Consider the following 10,484-nt stretch of genomic DNA (forward strand, 5'->3'; position numbering starts at 1 on the left):
GACTGGATAGGGTGGATGTGGAGAGGATGTTTCCTGTGGTGAAAGGACTGTATAGGGTGGATGTGGAGAGGATGTTTCCTATGGTGGGGGCATCCAGAACATGAGGGCACAGCCTCCAAATTGAGGGGCAACCTTTTAGAACAGAGTATGGGAGACGGAGTGGTGAATCTGCGGAATGCTCTGCGACAGACTGCAGTGGAGTTCATGTCCCTGAGTACATTTAAGGCAAAAGTTCTTCATAGACACATAGAGAACCTAGAGCTCAATACCGGCCCTTTGGCCCACAAAGCTGTGCTAAACATGTCCCTAACTTAGAAATCACCTAGGGTTACCCATAGCCCTCTACTTTTCTAAGCTCCATGTACCTATCCAGGAGTCTCTTAAAAGACCCCATCGTTTCTGCCTCCACTACTGTCGTCAGCAGCCCATTCCGTGCACTCACATTGACAGTGATGAAATGCTTTGAGAGATTGGTCATGATTAGACTGAACTCCTACCTCAGCAAGGACCTGGTCCCATTGCAATTTGCCAATCACCACAATAGGGCAACGGCAGATGCAATCTCAATGGCTATCTACACGGCCTTAGACCACCTGGGCAATACAAACACCTATGTCAGGATGCTGTTCATCGACTATGGCTCAGTATTTAATACCATCATTCCCACAATCCTGATTGTGTAGTTACAGAACCTGGGCCTCTGTACCTCCGTGTAATTGGATCCTCAACTTCCTAACTGGAAGACACAATCTGTGTGGACTGGTGATAACATCTCCTCCTCATTGACAATCAACTTTGGTGCACCTCAGGGTTGTGTGTTTACCCCACTGCTCTACTCTCTATGTACACATGACTGTGTGGCTAGGCATAGCTCAAATACCATCTGTAAATTTGCTGATGGTACAACCATTGTTGATAGAATCTCAGGTGGTGACGAGAGGGCATACAGGAGTAAGATAGGCCAACTAGTGGAGTGGTACTGCAGCAACAACCTGGCACTCAATGTCAGTAAGGCAAAAGAGCTGAGTGTGGACTTCAGGAAGGGTAAAACAAAGGAACACACACCAATCCTCACAGAGGGATTAGAAGTGGAGAGAGTGAGCAGTTTCAAGTTCCTGGGTGTCAAGATCTCTGAGGATCTAACCTGGTCCCAACATATCAATGCAGTTATAAAGAAGACAAGACAGTAGCTATACTTCATTAGGAGTTTGAAGAAATTTGGCAAGTCAACAAATACACTCGAAAACTTCTATAGATGTACCGTGGAGAGCATTCTGACAGGCTGCATCACTGTCTGGTATGGGGGTGGGAGTGTTGCTGCTGCACAGGACCAAAAGAAGCTGCAGAGGATTGTGAATCTAGTCAGCTCCATCTTGAGTACTCAGTGCCATCCTGACAAATATATCTTGCGATAACCTGCCCCTCAAATATCTCCCACTAATTCCCACATTATTCAAAATATAAATGATAGATTTTAAAAAACAGTAAATTTTGGCTGATGACAACCTACAAAGTTACATAGATACTATTGATAACCCATGGGTGAAAATGGGAAACTATTAATAAAAAAATACAAACTAGAGGGAGATATTGCAATTCTTAAATGGTGTGTTTATGACTCGGATTTTATGCTGAATAAATTGGACGCTAGATTTAAGGACTGGACAGCTAAAGGAATAACAGTTCTTTGCAATATCAAACTGTTCTGTTTTAAAAAGCTTAAAGAGAAACACCTATTAGAAAAACAAGATTTTTATCGGTATTTGCAGATGAGACAGTGTGTTCGTTGAAGGGTTAAAAATGCAACCAAGGCAAGTACATTTTGATAGAACTATTTAGAAAAGCACATAATTCAGATAACAGTAGTAGAATCATTTCAAGCGTGTATAAGGGTTTGTCAAATCTTAAAACACATTCGACTTCATACATTGAAACAAAATGGGAGAAGGAAGGAGGGATAATTATATCTGAGGAAGAATGGACAACAATATGGAGATATCAATGGAAGTGTAACAGTTCACAGAAATGGAGGGAGTTTGGATGGAAAAACTTGATAAGATATTTTATTACACCCTCTCAGAAATCCCATTATGATAGTAACCTCCCTGTTTGCTGGAGAAATTGTGGAAATCGAAATACAAACTATTATCATATTTTCGGGGATTTCTCTGTTATCAAAAACTATTGGAGAGGGATACAAAGTGCCCTACAAGACATCTTTAAATGTGACATAGAGAGTAAGACCATATATTTTGGATATATACCTCAAGAATGGTTGAAAATAGATAAATATTTAATGAATATACTCTTGGTGGCTGGTAAAAAGACTCTTACTAGGAAATGGTTATCACAGGAGAGCCCAACTTTAAACGCATGGGTGGAAATTACAATGGACATTTACAAAATGGAGAAGATAACAGCATCTGTTAATCATAAGCTGGAACAATTTGATTCATACTGGGAAAGGTGGTTTAACTACATAACAACTCATAGGCCTGATTTTATTCTCACAAATCAATGAATCTGTTTTAAAAAAAATCCCTCCCTACTTGTACATAGTTCTGTCCTTTTGCTTGTTTTTTTCTTTCCACTCTTTTCTATAAGTGTATACATCAGATAAATACTTTGTGGAGATTTGTGATATATATGATTATATGATATATATGTACAGTGTCTGAAATACATCTTATGAAAATGTTTGATGATGAACTTCAATAAAAAAATAAATTACAAAACAGTATACACTTAAACTGCAGAGTATGTATTGTGCAATCTTCCACTTAGGTGTACTCATAATGCCCGTTGAACTCATAATGCTGTATCCCCTTGCATTTAAAACTGTTACACCAAGGTTACAGTCTTATCCTTAAAACTGCTCACAGACAGACATACTCTATTGATCCCGAGGGAAATTGGGTGTCTGCTTGCAGACACAAATGCATCTGCTTCCGCGCAGTTCCCCAAATGAGTGTACACGCACTTCACTGGCATCCCAAATGGTCAGTAACCACCCTTTGCAATTGGAGGCCCCGTCTCACCAAATTAACACCCAAAAGTTTGGTCTCTTACGTAAACACACATACACCAGACTACCTTTATATCCGCTACTTCAGCTCTCCGCTGTGTTTGTGATACCTCAAAATCCCATAGTCACCGACCCAAAGAGATCCAAGTGTGAGTGTTAATTTTAAAAGTACTCAGTAAGATTGCTGAGATTGCAATGGGTCATGAAGGTTTCCCGGGCGAGCCCCAAAATGTTGTCAAGTGAACAAGGTCACTGGAGCTCCTGGATAACAAGAGGAGCAGCAGGCATCATATTGGATGAAGAGGCATGTTCCACCCAATATTACCGGCATTTTATATGCTAAAGGTCAAAGGTAACAGCAGGACAATTCTATAGTTATATCGACGACACTTCCTTTGAATTACATGTAATTTTCACACACCACCTTCTTTGCACTCCTGCCACCCAAAATTGATGTTAATCGGCATTGTCTGGTTTGAAATCAACTGGTGTCCATAGCTCCGGGAAAACTATTGTTCAGAGCTGCATTTTAAATGTAGTCCACACTCATGTCTGAAGAATGATTGCTGTTGGACTCCAGAATATGCCCTTACAGGTGACATGCCAAATCTCTTCAAAGTCCTCATCCCTTTGGTCTCTGCAATCACACACATTAGCAGCAGCAACTCACTAAGATTCCTTAGCACCTTCCAAACTCAGCTCCTCTCCCAGCTGGAAGGATGAGGGCAGCAAAATCAGGGGGCAAAACCACCCCCTGGAAGGTGCAAACTACAAACCACACATTTGGAAATGTACGATATATTGCCATTCCTTCACTGCCTCTGGGTAAAATTCCTGGGAACACCCTCCCTAACAGCGCTACAGAAATACCCACTCCTCAAGGACGGCTACAGTTTAAGAATCAGAATCGTGCTTCTTGGCGTTGGATGCTGCCTTCCCGAGGCACCACTATCTGAAGATGCCCTCAGTGGTGGGAAAGCTTGTCCCTGCGATGGAGCTGGATGAGCCCGCAACACTCGCATACTTTTGCTATCCTGTGCCTCCATACCAGGTGGAGGAAGAAGCCAGAATAAGAAGATGGGATGGGTACAAACTGGCAGTTGATAGGTGAGACCAGGGGAGGGAGAGGGAATGATGTGAGAAATTGGGAAGAGATAGGTTTAAGAGATAACCTCCCTCCTCCTTTTCCATTCTTCATTCTGGTTCCTCTCTCACCTTTACTCTTCTCCTCACCTGCCCAGCAACTCCCTCTGGTGCCCTTCTCCTTCCCTTTCTTCCAATGTCCATTGCCCTCGCCTACCAGATTCTTTCTTCAGCCCACTAATCACTGGGAAGGGGAAGATGATTCCATCATTGAGGACGCTAACCATCCAGGACATGCCCTCTACTCGTCACTGCTGGCAGGGAGAAGATTGATTCAGGAACAGCTTCTTCCCCACACTATCAGATTTCTGAACAGTCATGAACCCATGAATACGTCTTCATTATTTTTATGTTGCACTATTTAATTATTTTGTGATTTATAGTAATTTACCCACGATTGTGTGGCTAGGCACAGACAAACACCATCTATAAATTCACTGATGACACCACTGCAGTTGTCAGACTGTCAGATGGTGACGAGGAGGCGCACAGAAGTGAGATAGATCAGCTGGTTGAGTTCAGTGTCAGTAAGACCAAGGAATAGATTCAGGAAGGGAACACACACCAGTCCACACTGAGGGGTCGAAGGTAGAAAGGGTGAGCAGATTCAAGTTCCTGGTGTCAACATCTCCAGAGGGTCTATCCTGGCCTACCATACTGATGGCTACATTTCATTAGCAGTGTGAGAAGATTGAATATGTCACCAAAGACTCTAGCAAATTCCTACAGAAGTACAGTGGAGAGTAACCTGACTGGCTGCATCGCCGTCTGGCACGGAGAAAACACTGCACAGGGTTGGAAGTGGCTGTTGTGGTTTCTGCATTCAGCCAGTTCCACCACAGGCACAACCTCTTCCCAACATCATGGACATCTTCAAAAGGCAGTGACTCGAGAAGGCCGCATCCCTCACAAAGGACACTTACAACTCACCCGGTACTCCTCCCCCACCCTTCTCTCATTGCGACCATCAAGGAGGGGGTACAAGAGCCTGAAGACGCACACTCAACGTTTCAGGAGCAGTTTCTCTCCCTCTGCCATCGGATTACTGAATGGTCCATGAACAGCACTCACCTGCTCAATGGGCTGCAGTATGGCGATTCGCCAGTAGATGGCGTCCACGCCCACACAATGGCCGGCGGGTGCGAGTCAGTCAGGTTTAATCGAAGCATTCTGGAAATGCGAAATTCTTTCAGATTTATACTCGATACCTCGCTCATTCGCGATTTATGGAAAATACAGCAAGGAAATTAACCCTTCGGACCAGCCAGACCCCGATGACCACGGAGCCCGCCCAAATAATCCCAATTTTCCGCGCTTGGCATACGTCCCTCAAGACCCACCCCTCCGTGTACCTATCCAAGTGTTTCTTGAATGGTACCATTGTACCCGCCTCAGCCTCAGCCACTCCCTCTGGACTTCTGAACACCCACGAACCCGTGAATTATACTTCATCATTCCTTTCTAGCACTGTTTACTTATTTTGCAATTCAGAGTGATTTTAAATCTTTGCACTCTACTCCTACCGCAGAACAACAAATTCCACGCTATTTAAGAGCGGGAAGTGAACCTGATTCTGGTCAATTAATCGATTGCGAGGAGTGCTGAAGGTACTATCGGGGTCTCTCTTCCAACAATCACAGATATTTCATCAGGAGCGCTGTGCACATGGGGCCCTCAGCTTTGTCAATGATCCCACCACCAGAACTATCTCTGACCCCCACCATCAGACAGGAGGTACCGTAGTATTAAAACAAGAGCTGTTAGGGTGGGAAACCGCTTCTTACGCCAGGCTGTGAGACTGCTGAACTCCCTCCCACCCACGTATAAAGGTTCTATGGTATGAAGCGCCACAAGGGTAATACTGTTTACCCTTCAACTTGAATCGTATATGCGCCTCGTTATTGGTTAACTGATTTGTGGTGATGTTACTTTATGCGTTACGTGTGTGGGTTGTAATACCGTACTCTGCTTTTGCACCTTGGTCCGGAGGAAAGTTGTTTCATTTGTCGACCTACTTGTGCACGGTTGAATGACAAGAAACTGAACTTAAACTTGAGGTGAGTGTAGCCCAAGTTTGTTAAACTCAAAGCTGTAATTTTAGAGTTCCATCAAATTAACAAAAAGAACTTAGGGGGGAGGGGGGATAGCTATGCAAGAACGAGGCGTGGACAAGCGACAGACACGCAGCAAAATATAGAAACTAACAAAAGATATAAACTGTTAAAAGTGGAATTAGTAGTTAGTATCTCTGCCCTATTAACCGGAAATTCTCAGGGTGAACCCGAGAGGAGAGACGATATCGATTTATTTAAGCTCCGGCTATGCGGAGCACCAGCTACAGGAGACGATAGCGGCAGAGACTGGAGCCCAACGTTTCTACCCTGTCATCGGAAATTAGTTCTGTTACATACCAAGGGATTTGGAGAGTTCAAAGTTTTATTGTTCCGAGTGTGCTGTAACTGAGATGGCAATGTAATACTGAGTTATTGTGAAATTGAAAACAGAATGCATATAAGCGTTTACAGATTGTAACCCTGTTGCGTACTAACCAGGTTGTGAACTGACTCTCTGAGGGTGACCCACCATTTCATCCCACGAGCCGAGGAGCAAGGTGGTAAAGCCAAGCAAGACGGAAGAACCAGCGCCGAAACTGAACGCTTCAGAACGGACAGGATTTCATATAATTTTATTTCTCATTTGAAGGGTCTGAATTTGATTTTCGGGAAGTCCTGATTATTTGGAAAGCACTCTAATAAGTTGCTGACTGAGATTTAGTTTGCTTAGAAGTTGCAATGTTGGAGAACTTGTCATGAGAGGAACTTGGGGGGTTGGTTTTGAATTTATACACACATTGATCTGAAACTAAAACTGAAGCTTAGTCAAAAATAGGAATTCAATTAGTTTCAAATGTTCGCCTGTAAAACTTTAAGTGAGGAATAACACTAGATCCAATCACTTAGAGAAATTCTAATGAATCTCACTGATTCTGACTGAAAAGGAATTTGGTTTTCAATGATATCGGAGGTTTGGAACCTAAGCCACAATGTTGGAATTTTGAGTTGTTCTTACTCAGATGAACATTTTGTATACATTGCTATTTTTATAAACAAATCTTACCTCCAGACGTGTGTGGTTTCTAATTCACTGCATCCATTCGATACCCAGAGCTTCTGATAGCTCACTAACACCTGATGTAACACGGAAACATAGAAAACCTACGGCACATTACCGGCCCTTCGGCCCACAATGCTGTGCTGAACATGCCCTTACTTTAGAAATTACCGAGGTTTACTCAGAGACCTCCATTTTTCTAAGCTCCATGTACCTGTCCATCCAGGGGTCTCTTAAAAGATCCCATTGTATCCGCCTCCACCATCGGCCCATTCCACTCTCTGCATAAAAAACTTACCCCTGACATCTCCTCTGTACCCACTTCCAAGCACCTTAAACCTGTGCCCTCTCGTGTTAGCCTTTTCAGCCCCGGGAAAAAGCCTCTGACTACCCACACGATCAATGCCTTTCATCACCTTATACACCTCTATCAGGTCACCTCTCATCCTCCTTCGCTCCAAGGAGAAAAGGCCGAGTTCACTCAACCTATTCTCATAAGGCATGCTCCCCAATCCAGGCAACATCCTTGTAAATCTCCTCTGCATCCTTTCTATAGTTTGCACATCCTTCCTGTAGTGAGGCGACCAGAACTGAGCACAGTTCTCCAAAGTAGGCACTGACCATGGTCCAATATGGCTGTAACATTGTGCTCCTAAACACAATCCCACGATTCATGAAGGCCAGTGTCTTCTCAACCACAGAGTCAACCTGCGCAGCAGCTTTGAGTGTCCTGTGGACTCGAACTCCAAAATCCCTCTGGTCCTCCACACTGCCAAGAGTCTTACCATAAATACTATATTCTGTCATCATACTTGACCCACCAAAATGAACCACCTCACACTTATCTGGGTTGAACGCCATCTGCCACTTCTCAGCCCAGTTTTGCATCCTATCAATGTCCCGCTGTAACCTCCAACAACCCTCCACACTATCCACAACACCCCCAACCTTTGTGTCATCAGCAAATTTACTAACCCATCCCTCCACTTCCTCATCCAGGTCATATATAAAAATCACAAAGAGTAGGGGGTCCCAGAACAGATCCCTGAGGCACTCCACTGGTCACCAACCTCCATGCAGAAAATGACCCGTCTACAACCACTCTTTGCCTTCTGTGGGCAAGCCAGTTCTGGATCCACAAAGCAATGTCCCCTTGGATCCCATGCCTCCTTACTTTCTCAATAAGCCTTGCATGGTGTATCTTATCAATTGCCTTGCTGAAATCCATATTCACTACATCTACTGCTCAACCTTCATCAATATTTTTAGTCACATCCTCAAAGAAATCCATCAGGCTCGTAAGGCACGACCTGCCTTTGACAAAGCCATGCTGACTACTCCTAATCATATTATGCCACTCCAAATATTCATAAATCCTGCCTCTCATGATCTTCTCCATCAACTTACCAACCACTGAAGTAAGACTCACTGGTCTATAATTCCCTGGGTTATCTCTACTCCCTTTCTTGAATAAGGGAACAACATCCACAACCCTCTAATCCTCTGGAACCTCTCCAGTCCCCATTGATGATGCAAAGATCATCACCAGAGGCTCAGCAATCTCCTCCCTCGCCTCCCACAGTAGCCTGGGTTATATCTTGTCCAGTCCTGGTGACTTATCCAACTTGATGCTTTCCAAAAGTTCCAGCACATCCTCTTCCTTAATATCTACATGCTCAAGCTTTTCAGTCCACGAAAGTCATCCCTACAATTGCCAAGATCCTTTTCCTTGGTGAAGCAAAGTATTCATTAAGTACCTCTGCTATCTTCTCCAGTTCCATTATATATTTTTCCCCTGTCACACTTGATTGGTCCTATTCTCTCATCTTATCCTCTTGCTCCTCACAAACTTGTAGAAAGCCTTGTGGTTTTCCTTAATCCTGTCCACCAAGGCCTTCTCATGGCCCCTTCTGGCTCTCCTAATTTCATGTTTAAGCTCCTTCCTGCTAGCCTGATAATCTTCTAGATCTCTATCATTACCTCGTGTTTTGAACCTTTTGTAAGCTTTTCTTCTTGACTGGATTTACAACAGCCTTTCTACACCATGTACTATGTAATTTGATTTTACTGCTAAAGAGTGCAGCAACTAGTCACGGAAGATCAAACCAGCACTGGACAAGTGTTACATAAGGTAAATGACCACACATATCTCAGCCTGAAACATCGACAGTGCTTCTCCTTATAGATGCTGCCTGGCCTGCTGTGTTCCACCAGCATTTTGTGTGTGTTCCTAATTAAGCCAACTGCTTTAGTATTCACCCACTTATCACACTGAAATAGGGAATCCTCCTTAATTAATCCTTCTTCTCCTAGCCCGTGGCACAAGGGTCTTCTCTGCCATAGTTGGTCTCCAGATTCCTTACTGCTCTACCTCTGAAACATCTTATTGCTATTTCTGTTCTGCACTGTCACACTTCAGTTCTGCTGGTTCTGTCTCATCCCACCTTTCACTGACTTGGGCCCGTGGCTAGAGGTGACATCGGCGACTGCTTGTCCCCCAGAAGGAGATGCTCTGGCTTTGTAAAGGATCAAACTCGGAGTATTGTGAGCAATTTTGGGCCCTATATCTAAGAGAGGATGCACTGGCATTGGAGAGGGTCCGGAGTAGGATGATCCTGGGAATGAAAGGGTTAACATGTGGGTAGCACTGATGGTTCTGGGCCTGTACTTGCTGGAGTTCGGAAGAACGGGGGAGAGGGTCTCATTGACATCTATCGAATACTGAATGGACTAGATAGAGTGGATGTAGAGAGGATGTTTCCTATGGTGGGAGGAATCTAGGACTAGAGGTAACAGGCTCAGAACAGAAAGGCAGCCATTTAGAACAGAGATGAGGAGGAATTTCTTTAGCCCGAGGGTGGTGAGCCTTTGGAATTCATTGTCGCAGACAGCTGTGGAGACTAAGTCATTGGGGGTATTTAAAGCAGAGATTGACAGGTTCTTGATTAGTAAGGGCATCAAAGCTAACAGGGTGAAGGCAGGAGAATGGGGTTGAGCGATCAAAAAAATCGGCCACAATGGAGTGGCAAAGCAGAGTCGATGGGCCAAATGGCCTAATTCTGCTTCCATGTCTGATGGTATTCCTAGGTCAGTTTCCCCTGAATCAGGCAGCTCCAGGTTATATCGGATCATGAACAGATATTATCCTTATAAACCTGTATTGATTCTTCATCCTTATCCCACAATTGACATCTGACTTGACATG

General features: G+C 44.0%; 1 long non-coding RNA gene across 1 annotated transcript; it reads left to right on the forward strand.

Moving 5' to 3' along the window:
* Positions 1-5,593: 5,593 nt before the first annotated feature.
* On the forward strand, positions 5,594-10,484 carry LOC132394040 (uncharacterized). The gene is made up of 3 exons (XR_009512148.1): positions 5,594-5,775; positions 6,163-6,225; positions 6,721-10,484. It is a non-coding gene; the product is annotated as an uncharacterized LOC132394040 (long non-coding RNA).

This window comes from Hypanus sabinus, chromosome 1, assembly GCF_030144855.1.
Source record: "Hypanus sabinus isolate sHypSab1 chromosome 1, sHypSab1.hap1, whole genome shotgun sequence".
Classification (NCBI taxonomy): domain Eukaryota; kingdom Metazoa; phylum Chordata; class Chondrichthyes; order Myliobatiformes; family Dasyatidae; genus Hypanus; species Hypanus sabinus.